Source organism: Zingiber officinale, chromosome 5A (genome assembly GCF_018446385.1).
Source record: "Zingiber officinale cultivar Zhangliang chromosome 5A, Zo_v1.1, whole genome shotgun sequence".
In the NCBI taxonomy this organism is placed as follows: domain Eukaryota; kingdom Viridiplantae; phylum Streptophyta; class Magnoliopsida; order Zingiberales; family Zingiberaceae; genus Zingiber; species Zingiber officinale.
The window spans coordinates 108,482,933-108,506,537 of record NC_055994.1 but is presented as its reverse complement, the minus strand read 5'-3'; positions in this window follow the sequence as shown (position 1 = coordinate 108,506,537).

Genomic DNA, 23,605 nt, shown 5'->3' with positions numbered 1-23,605 from the left:
GGCAACCCATTCATATATATCCAGGGCATTTGCCGAGAAGTTAGCAATACCTCCAGAGGCACTTAGTAGTCAGTTTCTGACGACACTGCCTTCAGGAGAAATTATGGCATCCACGCACTGGCTCAGAGCAGTGCCAGTCATTATAGCAGACAGAGAACTCTTCTGTGATCTGATCGTGCTAAATATGACTGACTACGATGTCATTTTTGGAATGGACTTTTTGATCAGATACGGTGCTTCCATTGAGTGCCGTGAACAGAAAGTCATATTCCAACCCGAAGTAGAAGCACAGTTCGAATTTGTCGGAGAACCTAGGAGAAAAGCCAAGAAGTTTCTCTCAGCTATGAAGGCACAGAGGTTGATGGATTCAGGATGTACGGGGTTCTTAGCACACGTAGTCAGTACCAGACCAACAGCTAGCAGAGGTCCGAGTCGTATGTGACTACCCAGCAGTCTTCCCTGAAGAGTTACCAGGCCTAGCACCAGACAGGGAGATCGAATTTGAGATAGAGCTCATTCTCGGTACAAACCCTATCTCCAAAGCGCCTTATCGCATGGCTCCGGCAGAACTAAAAGAACTTCATGAGCAACTACAGGAGCTGCTTGACAAGGGCTTCATCCGTCCTAGTCACTCACCATGGGGAGCACCTGTATTGTTCGTGAAGAAGAAAGACGGGAGCATGCGTTTGTGCATAGACTACAGAGCATTGAACCAAGTCACCATTAAGAACAGGTATCCCCTTCCCAGGATAGATGACCTGTTTGATCAGCTAAAGGGAGCAGCAGTGTTTTCTAAGATAGACCTCAGATCAGGTTATCATCAGGTGAAAGTTAAAGAAGGGGATATACCCAAGACAGCATTCAGGACTAGATACGGACACTACGAGTTCGTAGTCATACCCTTCGGCGTGACAAATGCTCCAGCTACTTTCATGGATCTCATGAACAGGATATTCAGGGAATATTTAGATAAGTTCGTTATCGTGTTCATCGATGACATTCTTATCTATTCCAGAACTCAGGAAGAACACGTAGAGCACCTGAAAACAGTATTGCAGACCCTTCAGCAGAACCAGCTATATGCCAAGTTCACGAAATGTGAATTTTGGCTAGATCAGGTGTCCTTCCTGGGTCACATCATCCCAAAGGATGGTATCATGGTAGACCCCAGCAAGATAGAAGCTGTGAGCAACTGGAAAAGACCCAAGAACGCCAGTGAGATCAGAAGCTTTCTGGGATTAGCAGGTTACTACAGGAAATTCATAGAGGACTTCTCCAGGATAGCCTCTCCACTGACAGCTCTTACCAGAAAGAACAGAAAATTTCAGTGGGCAGAGGACTGCGAGAACAATTTCAGCAAGCTGAAAAGGAGATTGACCAGTGCACCTATTCTGACTCTGCCAGAGAACGCAGACAGCTTTGATATATATAGTGATGCCTTGAAGTTGGGACTAGGAGCAGTGCTGATGCAAGATGGCAAGGTAATCGCCTACGCCTCCAGACAACTTAAGGATTATGAGAAGAACTCTCCTACTCATGACCTTGAGCTTGCAGCAGTGGTGTTCGCTCTCAAGATTTGGAGACATTACTTGTATGGAGCTCAGTGCAGAGTGTATACAGATCATTAGAGTCTGAAGTACTTCTTCACTCAGAAGGATCTGAATATGCGACAGCGCAGATGGCTAGAGCTGGTCAAAGATTACGATATAGATATCCTCTACCACCCAGGAAAAGCAAATAGGGTAGCAGATGCACTTAGCAGGAAGTCCAGTACTGCCCTATTATCTCTAGCAGCCATGTCACCACCCCTACAGAAAGAGATCACAGATTTCGATCTCGAACTTATAGTCGGACAGCTCTCTACTATGACATTAGAGTCTACCTTGCTTGGTGACATCCAGACAGCTCAGGAGCAGGATCCTGAAATTCAGAAAATCAAGCAAGAATTAGCAGAATCAGAAAGTGGAGAATTCATAGTGTCCGCTAGCGGGGTGTTGTACTTTGGCGACAGATTATGTGTTCCAGATCAGGAGGAACTTAGAAGGAGGATTTTAGATGAGGCTCACAAGACTCCCTATGCGATGCATCCTGCTCCACCAAAATGTATCAGGACTTGAAGAAACATTTTTGGTGGTCTGGGATGAAGAGAGACGTCGCTCGATATGTCAGCACCTGCCTAACCTGTCAGAGGGTTAAGGCAGAACATCAGAGACCAGGAGGAGTTTTGCAGCCTATCCAGATTCCAGAATGGAAGTGGGAGGATATCTCCATGGACTTCATAGTGGGATTACCCAGAACCACGAATGGTTTTGATACCATCTGGGTAATAGTCGACAGATTGACTAAATCAGGCCACTTCTTAGCTATCAGGATATCCTACTCCATGGAACAGTTAGCTCAGTTGTATCTCAAGGAGATTGTTAGATTACATGGAGTCCCACGAACCATTATTTCAGACAGGGACAGTAGATTCACATCACACTTCTGGGAGTGTGTACAGTTAGCTTTGGGCACGAAGTTAAAATTTAGCACAACTTTCCATCCTCAGACAGATGGTCAGACGGAGCGAGTAAATCAGGTACTCGAAGATATGCTCCGAGCATGTGCCCTAGACTTCAAGGGAAGTTGGTGCAAATATCTGAGCTTAGCAGAATTTGCATACAACAACAGCTATCAGGCCACTATCGGCATGGCACCTTACGAGGCTCTCTATGGGCGGAGGTGTAGATCTCCAATCTGCTGGTATGAGAGTGGTGAACAGAAAGAACTAGAACTTCAGACAGATCTAGTAGCAGATACCACAGCAGCATTACAGCAGATCCGCCAGAGGATAGAGACAGCTCAGAGCCGCCAGAAGAGCTATGCTGATACACGGCGCAGACCCTTAGAGTTTTCAGTCGGGGATACAGTGTTCCTCAGAGTAGCTCCCATGAAGGGAGTAATGCGTTTTGGGAAGAAGGGCAAACTTAGTCCCAGATATGTGGGACCATACCTTATCAGCAGAAGAGTGGGCAAGGTAGCATACGAGCTAGAGCTACCCCAGGAAATGTCAGCTGTCCACAATGTATTTCATGTCTCTATGCTGAAGAAGCACACCCCAGATGCCACCCAGATCCGCGAAGACCTCAGCTATGATAGTCGGCCTATTCAGATAATAGACCGAGCAGTTAAGAAATTGCGGAACAAGGAAGTACCATTAGTCAAAGTCATTTGGCACAGTCACACAGCAGAAGAGGCAACTTGGGAGACATAGGCCAGCATGAGACAGAAGTACCCAGAGTTATTCTAAGTTCGAGGATGAACTTTTTATAAGGTATGGGGGATTGTAAGGCCCAAAAATTCTCAAAACTATATTAGAAATATTCTATAATTATTCTGGAATTTTTAGATATTTTTCCGGAATTTTTAGAGTAGCGGAAGTAGCAAAAATAAATAGAAAACGAAAACGGCCTAAGCGGGGATTGAACCCGAGACCTATGGCTTAGGGATAATGCTAGTAACCAGTTGAACCCAGCAGGGCCATGCTGAAAGAGAAGGGGAACATTTATATTTAAGTTTAGGTTGGGTCGAAATACCCACTTAATATAAATAGGAAATTAGAAGAGGAGTTATTAGATTTTTATTGGTGACTTCTCCTTTTCTCACCCTAGCCACGCCGCAACCCTCCTTCTCTTCTCCTTGTCTCGGCGCCAACCACCAGCCACCTTGGGTTCCGCCCCTAGGGCCATAGGAGGACCTTCCGGCGATGATTTCGGCACGAGAACGTTCCCCTCCGCGAGAAGAACACGTAGGCGCGAGAGGATCGTCGAGAAGATCATCTCCACCGGAGTTCTAGCGAATAGAATTATAAGGAAATTAGCGTACGAGGTAAGAAACCCCTCACCTACAGTATAAGTAGCTTCCGTGTGATTTTCTATGCATTAGTTTAGTTATATGCAGATTTTTCGACACATAGGGTGTATTTAACCCTCCTCGCAGGTTTAGGGATTTAGTGAGTACCTTTAGATGGGTCGGACACGTCTTTTCCCCTTCAGTTGGAGGTCTTAGATGTTGTCGGGTGCCTAGAGGTAGTCTCCCTAAAAGAGGGGAGAGTTTAAGCACACTAGATGTTCGATTAGATGATTAGCTCAGTAAAATGCAACTTAGGCAATTTTAATAGCTCAGTAAATGCAATAGAAGCATTTAAAATAGCTTAGTTAGCCTTACTACAGCTTTCATGGGACTACGGTCCAATGGGTGGGCTCCCACAGTCGCCTCTAGGTTCAGACAACCTAGCACTAGGTTCAGATAACCTAGTAATAGCAAGATAAGTAAATTCAGCTATATCAGTATTTTATTTTCAGTGGCACTGTACAGGATCAGATATCCATTGGGTTGGACTCCCACAGTCGTCCCTAGGTTCAGACAACCTAGTAACCCTACTAAATTTGGGACTTGCAAACCCGGGTCTAGTTAGGGATGCGCGCACAGCACGTACAGTTGCCGGGCCCAAACAGCAGCATGATTACTATTTTCACTTATTATGATAATGGCTTTTAAATTCACAACCTAGTTATGTGAATATAGTTTTAGCTCAGTTTTAGCTTCAGTTTCAGTTTAGTTCTCCTAGTTGATACCAGGAGATAGCTCCATGTTTAGATTTTATTATGCATGTCATGTTTCAGTGTTTATGCCATGTAACTCCAGTATGCCATGCTTTAACAAATTCAGTGCATGTTTTAAAATAGCATTCTTTAAAAACATGTTTGCATCGTTGCATGTTTTAGTGAGGTAGCTGGTTTCTTACTAAGCTTTAAGCTTATAGATACTTTTTCCTTATACTGCAGATAAAGGTAAAGGGAAAATGGATTAGCAGAGGAAGCTGAAGGTCAATGCAAAGATGGTGTGTGTGGCAGGAACCTGGAATGAAGATCCTTAGGGAGTTTAGCAAATTAAGAACTTAGTTTCTTTTCTCAAGTACTTTTATGCACTTTTAGACCTTAGAATGTTTAAACCATGGAAGATTTGTTTTAGTTGTTAGTAATTATGTTGGAATGCTAGTTAATAGATGCTAGAACTTATTTCCATTGATTTTAGAACTCTTATATGAGATTTTGGCATGAACTAGTGCTGAAATCAGGGTTCTGATTCGAAGGATTTAGGCCTGGGAAGCTCTAAGGCATTGGATCGGTCGGTGACCGATCCAGCGAACAGAGAGTTGGCGTATGTTATGGATCGGTCACCGACCGATCCAATAGTGGGTATCGAAGCTTATTGATCGGTCACCGACCGTCGGTGAAATCGGATCGGTCCGCCGATCGATGTACTCTGGATCGGTCGAGACCGATCCACCGCATACTGAAGCTTTATAACTTATGGATCGGTCACCGACCGATCCAGCCTTCTTCCAATGTTGGATCGATCACGGGATCGATCCGACAGCCCAATCGATTCATGGATCGATTGAAATGCCTGATTACAGCTAGCAGGACATCCGAGAGGCATAGATTATCTTCCCTAGCATGTGTACAACTCCTAGGTACACCTAGAATGTTAAGTTCAGATTTTCCAGTAATCAGTTTAGCAAAATTATAATAAATCCAGATTTCTGCAATAGTAATTTAGCACAGCATAATGTAGCGATCGACCTTACAGCTTAGTCAGTAGAAGGCGGGTCGTTACACATCTAGAGCCATCAATTTAGGTTGGGCCCATCGAGTTGGCCCGCCTCGCCAAAAAAATTAAATGGGTTGGGTTGAGAATTTATCAACCCATCATCTGGTGGGCCTAAATGGGTCAACCCACACAGGTTACGGGTCCAGGTGGGCCAACACGTGGCGGGCTCGGGTTAGCCCATAGGCTGACAAAAAAAATTTCAATGACAATTCTAAAATAAAAAACAATAACAAATGAAATATTGAATTTCAACTCAACGACTGAGATAGAAGATCTCTAACTCTCATCTATTGTAAAATGGTAAAAGTAAAATCCCTATCTTATTTTTCCCATCTGCTTCACCAAATCGTCGTGACGTCGAGTCGTCTACCTCACGCTCTTGTAGGCTCATCGCTCGCAGCCTCGCACCGTCGCATGCTCCTGCCTCAGTGGCCAACACCTACACCTCTCCTGATTTTCTTACCCCCTTCGCCAAATCGTCGCCTACCTTGCACTCTTTCAAGCTCGCACGCAACATACTCCTGCCTCAGTTGCCAGCACCTCCTTGTTTGTGTCCGTGAAGGTGTTAAAAAAACTGAAAGAACAACAATCCACCTTGCCACTTGCCTCGCGCGTGTCTACTGACTACCTCAATGTCTCCCTGTGGTCCTGTGAAGCCTACCAACAAACTAAAAGAAGGCATTCCAGCAGATTAGTCTGACAGCCCCTAATCTCCCAACTCGAATCCCATAAATGTTGCGGTCTCAAGCTCCTCTTTGAGGTGAGATTTTTTTTTTTTTTTGCTTCCTTTCCTATTTTCCTTTTATTTCCCACTAGTCCTACTGTAGTCCACTCGACCACTCCCTACTCAGGTACTCCTTAATGTTTTAGCATTTATTCTGTAATACCATTTCTCTCTTTTGGATTTTGATGCTCAACATTGTTGGAATGTATACTAAAAGCATAGTTTTTTGTATAAACATTTACTTAGAAATAAGAATCATATTGGTCAAATATCTACATTTATAAGCTAAGTATAGTTGTTCAATTAATTTATATTGTAGATAACATAGTGTGTGGTGTCACACATAGAAGATCATGTTATCGGTTCTTTATAAATTATAAACAGTAGCTCACGACTAAGATGGATAGGAACAAACCATTGGAATAGTCGTAGTGTAATTTGGTATTAGTTTATCTTAACTATAGAATTACACTAGTATACTCTGAGTGTATTGAGTAGGACCATTTAAGGTAAGTTCTTTTTATACTGACTTAATAAAAGAACTAGACCTTGGTTATTATGTAAGTGTGTGCTCTTAATCCTAATATAATAACAAGCACATATATTTAGTATTTATTTCTTTAACTTATCAAAGGGTGAGATTTAACTCAATAAATCAAAAGGCCCGATAAGTTGGGAAATGATATTACTTATAGTGTGTGTTGTTGATTATAGAAGGAAACTATGTCCTAGAAATCTAGGTTGATAATGTCCCCAAGAGGAGCTCATAAGGATTGTCATGTTAAACCCTGCAGGTGGACTTAGTCTGACATGATAATGAAGTTGAGTAGTACTACTCTTGGAGTTAGATATTAATTAAGTGAGTTGTCAGTAACTCATTTAATTAGTAGACATTTTATATCTTAAACACAGGGAGACTAATACACTCATAATAAGAAGGAGCTCAAAATATAATTTAGGATTGGTGCGGTAGTTCAATAATAATTCTTTAGTGGTATGAATTATTATTGATGAAATTAAGTTGAGTGTTCGGGGCGAACACGGGAAGCTTAATTTCATCGGGAGACTAAAACCAATTCCTCCTCTCAGTCTCTATCGTACCTCTTAATTATAGAGTACTATACCCACCCATACTCACCTTCTTACCCATCCTAGGTGGCCGACCAAGCCATGCTTGGAGCCCAAACAAGAGTCGGCCACATAAAGGCTTGGATGGGATGAAGTGTGGCCGGCCCTAGCTTGAACTCAAGCTAGGTGGGCCGGCCACAATAAAATTAAAAGGATTTTATTTTTTAAAATTTTTCTTATGTTGATTCCATGGTTTTAAAAGAGAGTTTAAAATTTAAATCTTTCCTTTTATAGCTTTCTACAAAAGATTAAGTGAAAGGTTTGAAATCTTTCAAGCTAGGTGGGCCGGCCACAATAAAATTAAAAGGATTTTATTTTTTAAAATTTTTCTTATGTTGATTCCATGGTTTTAAAAGAGAGTTTAAAATTTAAATCTTTCCTTTTATAGCTTTCTACAAAAGATTAAGTGAAAGGTTTGAAATCTTTCCTTATTTGTAGTTGAAAGGAATATTTTAATTTTTTATAAAACTTTCCTTTTATGAAGCCATGTTCATGATTTTAAAAGACAGTTTTAAAATTAAATTTTTCCTTTTATAGTTTCTACAAAAGATTAAGAAAAGATTTGATATCTTTCTTTATTTGTAGATTGGAAGGAGATTTAAATTTTAGAGAAAACTTTCCTTTTTGTAAATCATCCACATGTTTTGATAGAGAGATTTTAATTTATAAAAGTTTCTTTTTATGACCAACCATGAAGGAAATTTTTTAAGAGAAATTTTTATTTTAAAAATATCCGAAAACAAATTAGGAAGTTTTCATTTTTGTGTTAAAACTTTCCTTGCTTGAAGGATGAGAGGTGGTCGGCCACATTGATTAAGGAAAGGAAATTGTTTAAATTTTCTTTCAATGGCAAAGAAAATAAGGAAGTTTTTATACAACTTTCCTTATTTGCCAAGACCAAAGAATATAAAAGAGAGGGTAGAGGTGTCTCACCTCACAACTTATGTTCTAGTTTTCCTCTCTTCTATTTCTTTGGTTGGTGGCCGGTGGTCGGTGGCATCAACTCTCAAGGAGCTTGTTGGTGGCCGGATTTTGCTTGGAGAAGGAGAGAAAGGAGGTTTTAATTGTTTCTAGCATCCCTTGGAGCTTGGTGGTGTGGTCGAACCTCATCTATTCTTGGAATACTTGTGGTGACCGAAACTCACAAGAAGAAGGAGGTAGCTTGGGTGGTTCTCGTCTCGGTAGATCGTCGCCCACACGATGTTAGTTAGAGCCCTAGAGTCAATCATTTGATGATTGTATGGACTCATTGTATCATATTCTTGTATATTAATAAAGGCATTTGTTTGGTTATTATACTTATTTGTATTGGTGCCAAATAGACTAAGTATAATAGCGTCCTTGAGTAGAAGGTTCATGCCTATATCAATCGATTGGTTGAATCGATAGTGAGATGATATAGGGAACACTACTCTAAATCATTCCTAGTCGAGTATTAACATTCAGGGACAATGTTAATGCAATAAGACTAGCATGTAGGTCAGCTCGATGACTTGATCTCACAAGTCATGGATATAGAGATATCAAGCTGACACATGGGTATACATTGGAAAATGTATACTGAATGACCCGCCATGAGAAAGTATCATGGATCGTTATATGAGTGTCATATACTTTCTCATGTGGCTATTAGTATGACTATTAGTCCTTAGACCTGAAGTCACCATGGATCCCTACATAAGGAGTTATGTACTTTGGTTTCGTCAAACGTCACCCGTAATTGGGTGGACTATAAAGGCGATTACTGGGTATATAACGAATTATGTAGAGGGATGTGAGTGATGTAGATGGGATCTATCCCTCTCATATGACGGGAGCGACATCGGTATTCTTGATAGAGTGAGACCACTAAGTGCATGGCCATGCCCAAATGAGTCAACATTAGATGTTGAGCTCATTTGATCGAGTGAGTCTACTTGGAATTCAAGATTTAGATTGATTAGAGGATGACACGGTCTATGCCTCATATTGATCAATCTAGATGTCTAGGATAGAAGGACAATGTCACATATTGTGTAACGCCCGAAAATTCTCAAAACTATTTTAGAAATATTCTATGATTTTTCTAGAATTTTAGAATATTTTTATGGAATTTTTAGAGTAGCAGAAGTAGCAAAAATAAATAGAAACATAAAATAGCTTACGCGGGAATTGAACCCGAGACCTATTGGGTCCTATGCCTTATGATGAACCATGGTAACCAGGTGAACCTAGCAGGGCCGTGCTGAAAGGAAAAGGGATCAATTATATTTATGTTTAGGTTGGGCTGAAATACCCACTTAATATAAATAGAAAGGAATTAAGTGAAGAGTTATTTTTCTTTTAACGTGACTCTTCTCCTCCTCAACCTAATCCCGCCGACCCCTCTCCCTTTTCTTCCTCTCTCGGCGCCAACCACAAGAACAAGCAAGGGTTCCGCCCAAGGTCACTCTCCGGCGACGACTTCGACACGAGGACGCTCCCCTCCGCCAGAGGAATGCGAAGACGCGAGAAGATCGTCGAAAGGATCATCTCCTCCGGAAATCTAGCGATTAAAATCGTAAGAAACTTTGAATAGGAGGTAAGAAACCCCTCACCTGCAGTATAAGTAGCTTCCGTGTGGATTTTTATGTTTTAGTTTAGCAGTATATAGACTTTCGACACAAGGGATGCAAATTAGCGCATACCCGGCGTTCAATTAAATTGTTTGTCGCAGTAAAATGCAACTTAGGCATTTTAGTAGCTTAGATAAAATGCAATAGAAGCATTTTTAAAGTTTATTTAGTCTTGCTTCAGTTTTACAGGACTAGATGTCCAACGGGTGGGCTCCCATAGTCGCCTCTAGGTTTAGATAACCTAGCTCTAGGTTCAGATAACCTGGAAAGAGCAAGACAAGCAATGATTAGTTATATTCAGTATTTTACTTTTCAGTGGCACTGTACAGGATTAGATATCCACTGGGCTGGGCTCCCATAGTCGGTCCCTAGGTTTAGATAACCTAGTAAACCCTACTAAATTCGGGACTTGCAAACCCGGGTCTAGTTAGGGACGCGCGCATAGCACGTACAGTTGTCGGGCCCAAACAGCAGCATGTTTATGTATTTTCATCTATTATGTATGTAGTTTTGAACTCTCACAAAATAGTTAGGTGAGATCAGAATAGCTTTAGCAATTGCTAGAATTAGCTCAGTTTATGCTTCAGTTCAGCTCATTTTTATGGTTATGTATGATAACACTATGCTCAGCTTTTGGTTACACATGCTTTAGATGATAGTATGCCATATTTAGCTTTTGATTTCCATGTATTGTTTGATAGCATGCCATGTTTTAGTTTAATCAGTACATATTTCAAATAGCATGTTTTAAAAGCATAAATGCATCGTATACATGTTTTGTGAGGTAGATGGTTTCTTAATAAGCGAAAGCTTATAGATACTTTCTTTTCCTTATACTGCAGATAAAGGTAAAGGGAAGATGGACTAGAGGAAGCTGGTGGTCAATGTAGAGATGGTGTGTGTGGCAGGAACCTGAAATGAAGATCCTTAGGGAGTTTAGCAAATTAAGAACTTAGTTTCTTTTCTTAAGACACTTTTATGCATTTCTAGTGGGTTAAATGCTATGAATTAATAGACCTTGCACTATGTCATGTTAGAATGCTAGTTAGTAGATATTAGATGTTTCCATGCATTGTATAATTGTGGTGTGAGATTTTGGCACGAACTAGTGCTGAAATCAGGGGTTCTGATTCGAAATCAGAAACCCAGATCGATCTACAGATCGATCAGAATTGGGTTGTGCCACTGGAACGGTCAGCTGACCAATCCAGTCGTGAATAGAGAGTTAGCGTTTGTTATGGATCGGTCAGCCGGCCGATCCAGATGCGAACAGAGAGTACAGAAGCTCACTGATCGGTCAGCTGACAGATCAGTGAGCCACTGGATCGGTCAGCCGACTGATCAGTGTGCTCCTGGATCGGTCGGTAGACCGATCCAGCCGCATACAGAAGCAATATAGCTTATGGATCGGTCAGCCGACCGATCCCGAGTTTTTCTCCGTGCCAGTATCTAGCTGGATCGATCACTGAATCGATCCGACAGCCCAATCGATCCATGGATCGATTGAAATGCCTGATTACAGCTAGCAGGACATCCGAGAGGCATAGATTATCTTCCCTAGCATGTGTACAACTCCTAGGTACACCTAGAATATTAAGTTCAAATTTTACAGTAATCAGTTTAGCAAAATTTTAATCAATCCAGATTTCCGCAATAGTAATTTAGCCCAGCATAATGTAGCGATCGGCCTTACAGCTTAGTAGTAGAAGGCGGGTCGTTACATATTGTGAGGAGTCACAATTAGTAGTCACAAGGTGATGTCGGATCTCGACATTCTTGTAACTTGGGTAGTAATGATGTGTTGCTAGATACCGCTCATTACTTATGCTCCTAAATGGATTTAGGGCATTGCCAATGTTACAAGAACCTATAGGGTCACACACTTAGGACAATTAGATGGAGATTAGGTTCATATGATGAACCAAGAGGATTAGATTCATTTGATGAATCAAATTGGATTAAGAGTAATCCTAATTGGGCTAACTTGAGTTCGACTCAAGTTGATTCATGTGTTCAATGAGTCTAATTTAGATTTTGACTCATTGAATCAATTTAATTAAATGAATTAGATTCATTATATTAAGTTGGCTTAAATCAAATGGTTAGATTAGATCAACCATGGAAGATATTGGGTCAAGTTTGACTTGACTTAAGAAGGAAGACCAAAGGTTAATTTTGACTTGACCTTTTGCCACCTCATTGGTGAGTTGGCATTAGGTGGACCAATGATGATGTTCCACATCATCATGGTGTGCCACCTCATGGGAGTTACTAGTGAGTGCCACCTCATGGAGGTTACATTCACTCCTTGATGACAACTTAATGCATTAATGAGGGGAGTTATAATAGAGAGTGGCCGACCACTTTTGATTGAATGAGAAATTCAATTTGCTCATTCAAGTGATTACTCCTTCTTCCTCAAGCTCTTCCTCTCCCTCTCCTCCTTGCTTGGCCGAATCTTACCAAGGTGCTAGCACACCTTTGTGTAAGGTTTTCTCCACCTACGTATCCGTGTGGATACTTCTAGAGGACCGACGCTTGACGGTCTTGAGATCCGGCAACTCCTTGGACGAGCGGAAACGTGAAAGGGCACGCAACAAGGGTAAAACTCTCAACACATAGATCTAGGAGTAGATCTAAAGTTTTGTAACTCGTACTCGTAATTTTCGTTCGATTTTCCTTGCACGGATCTACAGCTTTGGGTGATTCGGGGTTTCCGCGACGCGAAAAGCGATTTTCGCGGCCCGAAAAACCCAACACACGACGTCTGAGATAAGTCGAGGAATACGGTAGAAGATCAAGAGGTTGTTGCTTACAAAGAAAGGTATAACTAGTAATTATTTTCCGCATCATGCTAGTTTTTCTTTGTATGAATTCCAAACACAAGAGGCATATAATTCTAGGTTTCAAATTTATGATTCGAGTTTGTATTTTTTTTTGTTTTTCGAATTTGTGATTCAATTGTTCTTTTTGGTTAAACCTAGAGTTATATAAGGAAATTAAATATTAGGTTTCTTTAAAAGGCTTTGTCTAGACGGTGGTGGATGATCTCATACCCAAGAAGGCCTAGTGCCTCGCCATGCAGTCCTAGAAGTCAATTATGGAAATTAATATTTAATTGAATTTATAACATAGGTGGATTTGGATCAATAATGTTAAGCATCGTTTGCGATCCAAGTCTAAACCATTAAGAACAGATAAGTTAAATTTGGAATCAATAATGTTAAGTTCCATTTGTGATTCCAAATTTAATTTCTAAAGAACACAATAGGTTGTTAGGAAAGGTTCAGGACTTATACAAAATTTTTGTATAGTGGAACCGATAAGATCTTCTTAGGACCAACCAACAAACATAACTTTAAGAAGACATGGATTTAGAAGAGACTAGTTTTGATTTTTTTTTTTTTTTTTTGTTGAGATCTAGAGGGTTAATACAAAAAAAAAAAAAAATCAATTCATGCTATTTTATTATTGACATTTTGTGTGTTTGATTGATTTTATTAGAAACTAGAACTTTTTATGTATTTATTTTATTTCAGATTGATTTTGAAATGGACTCTACTTCTCAAAAGTAAACTATTATTTTAGATGATGAATTGGAAAGTGCTAAGCATGATAAGGGGTCAACTAAAATGTCTAAAGAAACTTCTGATATTTGGGTGTATTTTAAGAAAAGCAAAAGGATTGATAGTATAGATAAAGCTGAATGTATTGGGTGTAAAAAACAGTATAAGTGTGGGGGTAAACAATATGGAACTTCTATGTTATGGCGACATCTTAAAATTTGTGACAAATGAAAGTTCCATGATATAGGACAAATGGTTCTTAATCAAGATGGGAAGATAAGGCCTAAGAAAATAAACCAAAAGATTTAACATGAGTTATTGGCTTGTGCAATCATCAGACATGATTTACCATTTTTATTTGTTGAGTATGATGGTATTAGAGCTTGGATGAAGTACATAAATCTTGATGTTGCTTGTATTTCTAGAAATACTTTTGTTTCTGATATTAACTGAATCTACTTGAAGGAGAAAGAGAAACTTAAGTATATTTTGACTACTATTTAGAATAGAGTGTGTTTAACTTCAGATTTATGGACGACGTGACTAGTGAGGGTTATATTTGCTTAACTGCCCATTTTGTTGATAATGATTGGTAATTGAATAGTAAAATACTTAATTTTTCTCATATGCCCTCTCCACACTTAGGAGTTGAATTAGCTGCAAAATTATTTGAATATTTAAAGGAATGGGTGATTGAGAAAAAGGTTTTCTCTTTGACATTGGATAATGCATCTAGTAATGATAACATGCAAGTTCATTTGAAAGAACAACTCTCTTTGCATGATAGCTTATTGTGTGACGGTGAATTTTATTTTATGTTCATTGTTCTGCTCATATATTGAATCTCATTGTCCAAGAAGGTTTGAAAGTGGCTACTATAGCTTTGAATAAAATTAGAGAGTTGGTCAAATATGTTAAAGGTTCAGAGACTAGGATGAAGAAGTTTGGAAAATGCGTACAAGCAATTGGTAACATTGGTACTAGTATTGGCTTGCGATTGGATGTGTCTACTCATTGGAACTCAACGTATTTAATGTTGGATAGTGCCATCAAATATAAAAAAGCTTTTGCTTCTCTTCAATTCCATGACAAGAATTATAAATATTATCCTTCAAGTGAAGAGTGGAAAAGAGGAGAGAAAATATGTGAGTTCCTTGAGCCATTTTATGACACTACTAATTTGATTTCTGGTTCTTCTTATCCTACATCAAATTTATATTTTATACAAGTATGGAAGATTGAAGTTTTGTTAAAGGAAAATTTATCAAATGAAGATGAGGTGATAAGCTATATGTGTAAAAGAATGATGGAGAAGTTTGACAAGTACTCAATATAGCATGGTGCTTGCATTTGGAGCTTTTCTTGACCTACGAATAAAGCTTTCAATGTTAGAGTTTTTTTATTCAAAGGTTGAAAGTGATTCTCTTAAATGCCAAGAGAAGATGGATCTTGTGAAGACAAAATTGCATAATCTTTTTGATCAGTATTCTAATACTAACAAGGCAAGTTCTCCACAACCACAATCTTCTTCTACCACACATACACTTTCGCAAAGTGTAGGAGGAGTTAAAGGAAATAATAAAAGAATCTTTTATGTAAGTACTTTAATACTTTTTTCTTGTATTATCTAATTGATTTATATTTTTTTGTGACTACTATTCTAATTAATGTAGGAAATGATGGCATATGAGAGTCAAACAATTACAAGTGCTAGAAAATCTAAATTGGATCTTTATTTGGAGGAGCTAAAAACTTGAATTTGCATATTGTCAAGATTTGGATATTTTGGAGCATTGGAAGAATCAAAAGCATCGGTACCCAACCCTTGCACTAATGGCATGTGATGTTTTAGCTATTCCTATAACTAATGTTGCATTAGAATCATCTTTTTCTATTGGTGCTCGTGTGCTTACCAAGTATAGAAGTTGTGCCCTTCATGAAAAATTGCAAGCTCTTATTTGTACTCGCAATTGGTTACATGGTTATGTTATTAGTAATTTGTTTATTTTAGTTATGTTCTTGACTTAGTTGATATATTAGTTTATTGTTATTTTATTTTTAATTATCTTCATCTTTGTGTATTTTATATGTAGATAAAGATAATGAAGACAATGCAAGTATCAAAACAGCATTATCTAAGCAAGAATCAAATACTTTAAAAGAGGATATCGATGAAGAGAATGGAGATGGAGGAGGATCAAGAGAACTTGATGTGAATGATGTCATTGATGAAATTTAAAAATATATTGTATTATTAAACTTTCTATTTCAGTTTAGAACTTTACGTTCATAGAGTTATTAAACTTTCTATTTTGGTTTTATGACCTCTTTTATATTTTTAATTACTGTATGGTGTGTTTGGTTATTGCGATTTGTTGTGAAATCTCTTAATTATTATGTGGTGTAAAATCTGTGCACAGGTGGTGTAGAATCTAGAGACCGGAGTCTTCATTGAAATATCTTATTTATTTATTTATTTATTTTACAAGTTTTGTAATGAACTAGAACAATTTTCAGTAATCCTATCATTATTTTCTATCTTGCTCTGTTCGGATGTGTTTTTTATTTGTTTTATTTTTTTTATAGGACTGTAGGTTGACCCACCAAACCTGCAACCCACCTTGAGTTGGATTGAGTTGGAGATTTCGTAGTTCGCCGGGACGATGGGTCGGACCGCCCCGCCACGGGTTGACCCGTTTGACATCTCTATTCTCATCTGCTTAGCTTTATTCATTAGGACTTTCACCTGGCTTTACTCACCAGGAATTTTCACACAAGTGTCCGGTCAACACTGACGTACTTGGATTTTTTTTCTTTTGCTAACCTTTCCGTTGGACTTGTCTTTACCCAACTTTCAGTTAGAACTTTCCTATTAAGTATTCGGTCAACATTGACCTACTTGACTCTTCTTCACATCAAACTGGTCAAATCTTGACCAATCTTGCAAAATGAACAATTGCACATGTAATATCCATATATTATCAAACATCAAAACTCAAACATTAAGACTCAAGCTTGACCCAACTCAAGTTCAGTCAAGCTAGTGAACCTTGACCTAGGGAAATTGCACCAACAGAACCAAGACCCATAACCAGGTCTTAAATCCCGCTACTGGGCTTGACTATACCATTAGGCTCATCCATCTCATAGAAGGTGTAGTCTCGATTGATTTCTTCTCTCTTAGAAAAATCATTCTCAAGAAACATGGCATCATGAGACTCAATCTCAGTTATTGTGTCGTCTGTATGTTCTCCTAGGAACGCTTATCCTTTGGAGTGTTTCGAGTATTTGATGAATATACCCTTCTTTTCTGGCGGATCTAACTTGGCTTGCTTGTGCGAAAAATCTCTAACATACGCAGCACAACCCTATGGCCTAAGATGGCTAAGGATAGGTTGCCTCCCTATCCAAAGTTCGTATAGGGTGCTAACTACGGACTTTGTTGGAACACAATTAAGGACATAAACTGCAGTCAATAACGCATCCCCCCAATGAGAGATTAGTAAATTGGCCTGTATTATCATAAACCTCACCATTTCCAATAGATTCATATTTCTTCTCTCAGCGACTCCATTCTGCTGAAAAGTAGCAAGAATAATCAGTTCTCTTGTAATGTCTTTTTTGAAACAGAGCTCTCTAAACTGCTTAGACAAATACTCACGCTCCCAATAGATTTTGAGAGTTTTCACTCTCACGTCTAGCTGATTTTCTACCTTGCTAATAAATCTTCTAAAGTACTCTAGTGTCTCAGACTTGTGTGAGATCAGGTAGACATAACCAAAACGCGTGAAATCGTCTCTAAAAAAAAAAAAAAGGTAGATCCGCTACCTTAGCGGCCCCCATAGTGCCGGCCCCACGGATATGGAGGGAGGTTCATGCAGGTACACAGGCCATAGGCGCATGGTGGGGTAAACCCCAGGTCGTCAGTTCCTGAGAATCGACCCCTGACCATTACGCCAGAGATACCATGCGCCCACCGTCTGTGCTACGCCCTGGGGGCTGTGAAATCGTCTCTAAAGGTAATAAAGTATGTGGCTCAGCTTCGAGCTCTCACATTCATGGGTTTATAAATGTCAAAATGAACTAACTGCAATGGAATCCCAACCCTTATTGCTTTTCTAAATGGTTTTCTTGTAGTTTTGCCTTCTAGACAAAACTCACATAAGGGTAACTCGACCTTGGTTAGCTGGCCTAACGCGCCATGTGCTACTAACCAGCCCATCCTCTCTTGCCCTATATGACCAAGTTTGTTATGCCAAACATTAACATCATTCACTACATTATTAGATGTAAAGGCAATGACAAATGTAGGATAAAACTCATGAAAAAAAATCAAGTTCAGTACATATAGTTCCTCATGTACTAAATTGGAACATATTAAAGTACTGCCATACGAGATGGAAACCTTAGAGTTTCCAATTACAACATAACATCCAAACTGGTCTAGATTACGAATAGAAACTAGATTCTACCTTATTTCTAGAGCATATAATACGTCGTGGAGATATATGACTTGATTATTTTGCAGCAACAGCTTGCAAATGCCAATCACTCTCACCTCCACAAATGCCTCATTTTCGACATACAGTTTTCTCGCATGTAGGCTTAAACGACGAAATTTCACATATGCACTCCTATCATGAGCTACATGGTCTGTGGCTTCTGAGTCTACAGTCCATAAAGGAGATGAGTTAGCGAACATCATACTAGATGACACATAACTCATACCATGTAAAGAAAAAGGATATACCTTTCGCTCGCTACACTCGCGTGTGAAATGTCCTTGCTTACCGCATACGTAGCATCGGGCATTTCTCTTTACGAGCTCCTTTTTCTTGGCTTTCTATTCCTGTCCTTTTTCATCGATCTTTACAAATGGCTTCTTCTTGCCATGACCTTTAGTCTTTTTTTTATGTTTGCGCCACTTGCGCTTTGTACCCCGGGAGCTCTTACTCGACTTCGTAAAGTGAGCATAACCTGAAGCAAACCTGGTCACCTCCTAGCATTCCTCCTTGAGTTCACAATGCCTACTCACATTCATGAAAGTACGGATACTTTCAGTGTGTGTGAGATATGTCTTAACAATATCCCAGGAGTCAGACAAGGATTGTATCACTCCTAATACTTGAAGCTCATTTGAAATATGCTCTCCCATATTTTTCAAAGAGGCAATCATGCTCGACATATGCATTAAATGCTGCTTCATAGTATACTCAGACCTCTTCTTATGAGTTATGAACTTATAGGTCAACTTCCTCAACTTAGGAGTTGAGGGGGTGTCATAATGCTCTTTAAGAGTATTACAGACCGACACAACTGTAGTATACTGCTTATAAATTGAGATTAGTTCATCATGCATGCTACTGAGAAGAATTACTCTAGCTTGGTCATCCTTCTTTTTCTAAGCACGATATACCCCTGATCCCATCTTTCCTATATTGTGGTACCTTCCCCGGGGTCCACCAACTTGTGCTTAAGAACCTCCTTGAGTTCTTATTCCTCGAAAACAAACTGAACATTCCAGTGCCATATTTCATAGTTATCACCATTCAGCTTGTCTCTCTTTACAAGATCCAGTATGACATTCTTTGTCATAGCCATATCTCTGTTACATAGAATAGCGAGACGTGAATGACATTTGATGCTTAATATCTTAACTTTGTGTATCTTACAAATAATCTTAATTTAAATGACTCGAATACAAAATTCAAGATGAGAGTATGAGTCAACAGACGCCATATACCACAATCTGAAATTGCCTCTCACCATTCGGATTAAGATGTTGTACACAAGTAGTCACATTATACTCTCAAGGCTAACCTACGTGTCGATGTGAATCCACACACTGTCAAACACTGATAGCGTTATATCACACATCTTAGAGTTGGACCTCTTCGTCTTACCCCGAGACACTCGGTTCAAGCCAAGGTGAAGTGGTTGTCTCCCACTCTGAGTTATAAATCGAGTGTAATTCGAACAAGTGTCGAGCAATGCGCATGCACCATAGCACTTCGTGCTGAACACCTCTACATGCTGAGCACTGTGGACCTCTCCTCCCAAGAACCGCACTTATGTATCAAGAACCCAAGCATCACGGTTCTTCCCGAGTTCTTCTCCAGCACCATTGCTGGGTCGCGTTCCCGAGCACCTGTGCTGAGAGCACAAATGAGAAGTTTTGCGTGTGGCTGAACACGCGCGCCGAGCATTTCTTCTCGGGCTTCCTAAGCATCTCTGCATGCCCGGATGTCCTGAGAAAACTATACGAGCAATATTCAGCCTAGTTCGCGAGTTTTTCACTCGTAAATTCGTTGATCAGTTGGTCAATGAAGTGCATCAAACCAACTTAGCTCTAATACCAATATTGGATGTTTATAAAAGTAAAACACACAATTTATTTCTACTTTACGAAAATTAAATCTTCTACCTTGGTTGGTGATGCACCAATCGCCGACACTACAAACCTTCAAAATTGTTGTGAACTCTAGCGACGGGTTGCTCGAAGTAGAGATGATAGTCACGTATCTCGAACTATCAACGTTATGTCACAATGTTTCAACCTTTAACCTAGTGATATGTGTGATGATAGCCTTCTTTTTGTTCTTCTCAACAAGATAGAGATTATCACTCTCTTCTTTCTTAGACTCCCTTCCCTTTTCTTTGTTTCTCTTCTACATACTTCACACAAGATGTATTTATAGGACAAGATAAGAATGGGGGGTTACTTACATTAGGGAGTTACTTACCTTCATATTAATGCCTCATAGTGGGCATAAATTACTTACATATATTAATGCATCATAGTGGGCATAGGTTACTTACATGTATCAATACCCCATAGTTGACATAAGTTACTTACATGTATCAATGTCTCATAGTGGGCATAGATTAATTACAGAAACTGAGAAGACATCCTATCACTGTACCATTGTCCTAGAACCTCTTATTGTTTTATTGCCTTTATAAAGGGTAAATGAAATCTCGACTAAATTAAAATAACCCACCCAATTGATTTAATTCAGAAATTCAATTAGGTTTATTTGATTTTTTAAAAATATTTATTATTTAAAGTTATTTAGTTTGATCACATGCTACTTAAAAAGGTTACTATGCTTATCTTAGATACATCTTAGTAGTCTGTCCCTAAATTATGTGAAGGAAAATAAATTATAAAATTAATTTATAGACAATTTCCAAGTTGATTAAGATGGGAAAGGGATGTTGGTGAGCAACAAGGACATATGCTCGCAAAAAGACAATCGTGGATCATAGATGACAAAGAATTGAGGGTAATTTTAGAATACAATATATTATTTTAATAAAAAATAAAATGAGACAATGATTCTATAAACTTGGTCGATCCTTTAATTTTTGCTTTATAAAATAAATAGTATAAAGTATTAATATAGTAAATCCTTTTACAAATCTAGTAATCTTTTTTTTTTAATATAGAATTGATCTCATGATGCACTTAAAGTTTAGTAATATCAAATCAGGCACTATGATTTCAAATTTACTGATAGGCACACATTTCTATAGTTTAGGTTCTAAATCACTCATCCAAACACTCTTAGACCTTTTGAGATTATTTGATAGTTTTTAGTTGTCAAAATTATGAAGAGCATATGGCAAAAGATGATTTGTTTGCCCTTAATGTCCCCATCAATTTATTTTTAGGTCAATACGGAGGAGGTAAATCATGGATGACTACTAGCGATTAGTGTAAATGGTCAAGACATAGGGGAGGTTATGTTCGGTCACGCCGAGTTTCGACCCCAAGACCACATGTGATAATATTCCATGTCTTAACCATCGTACCATTCCGAGAGGACCAAAATTATGAAGAACATGATCAATACTTGAGAGGATGATAAATACAGATCTAAATGGTGGTTTTATTTTGTCATTTTGAGCTGTCAATATATTTTTGACATAAAAAACACCTCGATGGCCTTTTTAAGTAGTCAAATGAAGAAGTGAGATCACGAATCTATTCTTGAGATCATAATCAATCCAATATTGATCCTATTTGATCATTTTGACTTATGGATGTGTTTTTTAGGAAAACTCTTTGATATCCTTTGTTGGTGCAATGTACCAGTGTAATCAATTCCCAGTACTTTATTTACTTAAAGGAGCATATAAAGAGAATGAAAAGAGAAAGAAATCTCTTTTTCTACATGTTTGTTTATCTTGATTGAGGAAGATAAGTACATGCAATGTAATTTTTATAATTGAAAAATGATATATGAGCCATTTTTAAATATATGATGTAATTCTGTGAGTTAAAAAAGGGTACATGCATCTTTTTTTGATATATAGTATAATTTTATGAATGAAAAGGGGTGCATACATTATTTTTTTTCTATTCGTTATTTTTCGCCTGATTTTGACTCCAAAACTATCCACTGATATATTGTATTTTTCTTTCCTCTTAAAATTTTAATGAAGTAGACAATCAAAACTTTTTCACCGTAAAAATTTTTCTTTAATTTTACTTTTTACTCTCCCATGTAAACAAAGCATAAGAGACTTACTTAAGGGAATGTAGCTATATTCAGAGCCGACCCTGGAGGAGGGCCACACTGGTGATGGCCCTGGGCCCAGAATTTGGGAGGGTTCAATTTTTTTTTTTAGTATTATGTATTATAGGTATGTGGTTGAAGTCTTGGGTAGTTGGGCCCAAATTCATATTTCAAAACCTTTTGATAATATTTTTTTTCCTTTTATCCTTTTAGGTTGCAATTTGCAAAGTGTTAAACAAATGAAAAATTAGGAATTTAGGGCTGTCATGAAACAATTGGAAGGTATAATCTTATTTTTTTTAAAGTATAGAAATAATGATTTTGTTGCAAGTTTGACTATTACTAAAAGTCTTGCATCATATATGCACATAGAGCTAATATTTACAACAAAGCGTCATATTTTTAGGAAAAAATAATTTAATGAAAGAGAGGACGATGAAGTTTCACTATAAGAATCCTTTAAAATTAATTATTTTATTGTTGTTGTGGACATGACGATTGCTTCTTTAAAATATAGATTTGAGCAAATGAAAACTTTTGAAAATATATTTGGTTTTTATTTGATTCAAAAATGTTAAAAACTTTGGACGATGTGAATTGTGAAAATGTTGTGTCAATCTACTCTAACTCATAACAACTCATCATATGTTAAATTAGATGATTTATTTACCGAATTAAAAAATATTACAAATGACTTTACCAAATATAGTAATGTTTATAATTGATATTATTGAATTTGTTCAAAGTATAAATTATTATCCAAATGTTGCAATTACTTATAGAATCTTGTTGACTATGTTTATTACGGTAGCATCGGCTGAAAGACGTTTTTTAAAATTAAAATTATTGGAAACATATATGAGATCGTCAATATCGCAAGAAAAATTAAATGGATTGACAATTGAATGTATTGAAAAAGATATTTTGAAAAATTTTGAAACTGATAATATTATAGACGATTTTGCAAATAGAAATGCTAGAAGAAATCGTTGTAGATGAATTATATATTATTAAAAATTTATTTTGGATCTCATTTTATTTTTTTCGTCCTGGGCCTCCTGAGTTGAAGGACCGGGGCTAGCTATATTCTACCTAGTTGATTTTGTTGTGATTGGCAAAACTATTGACATAATTTTAAAATTAGACATAATTGTTATTCTAACTTAATTATGTTATGTGTGCAAATGCAGAATTTTGACAGGAACTACGATTGCAGTTAGGCGAGAAATCCTGAAGGAATGAACATCCTGCAATTGAAAGTCCAAGTGATTTTAGCCGACAAGAAGTTCAAGAGAATTGAACTTTGGATAGATAAGAGATCTCAAACGAATAAACTCTTAGCAAATAAGAAGTCAAGAAGAGCAAAGTCCCAGTAGGTGAGATGTCGAGTGAACTTCCAGCAAAGAGAAGTTTGAA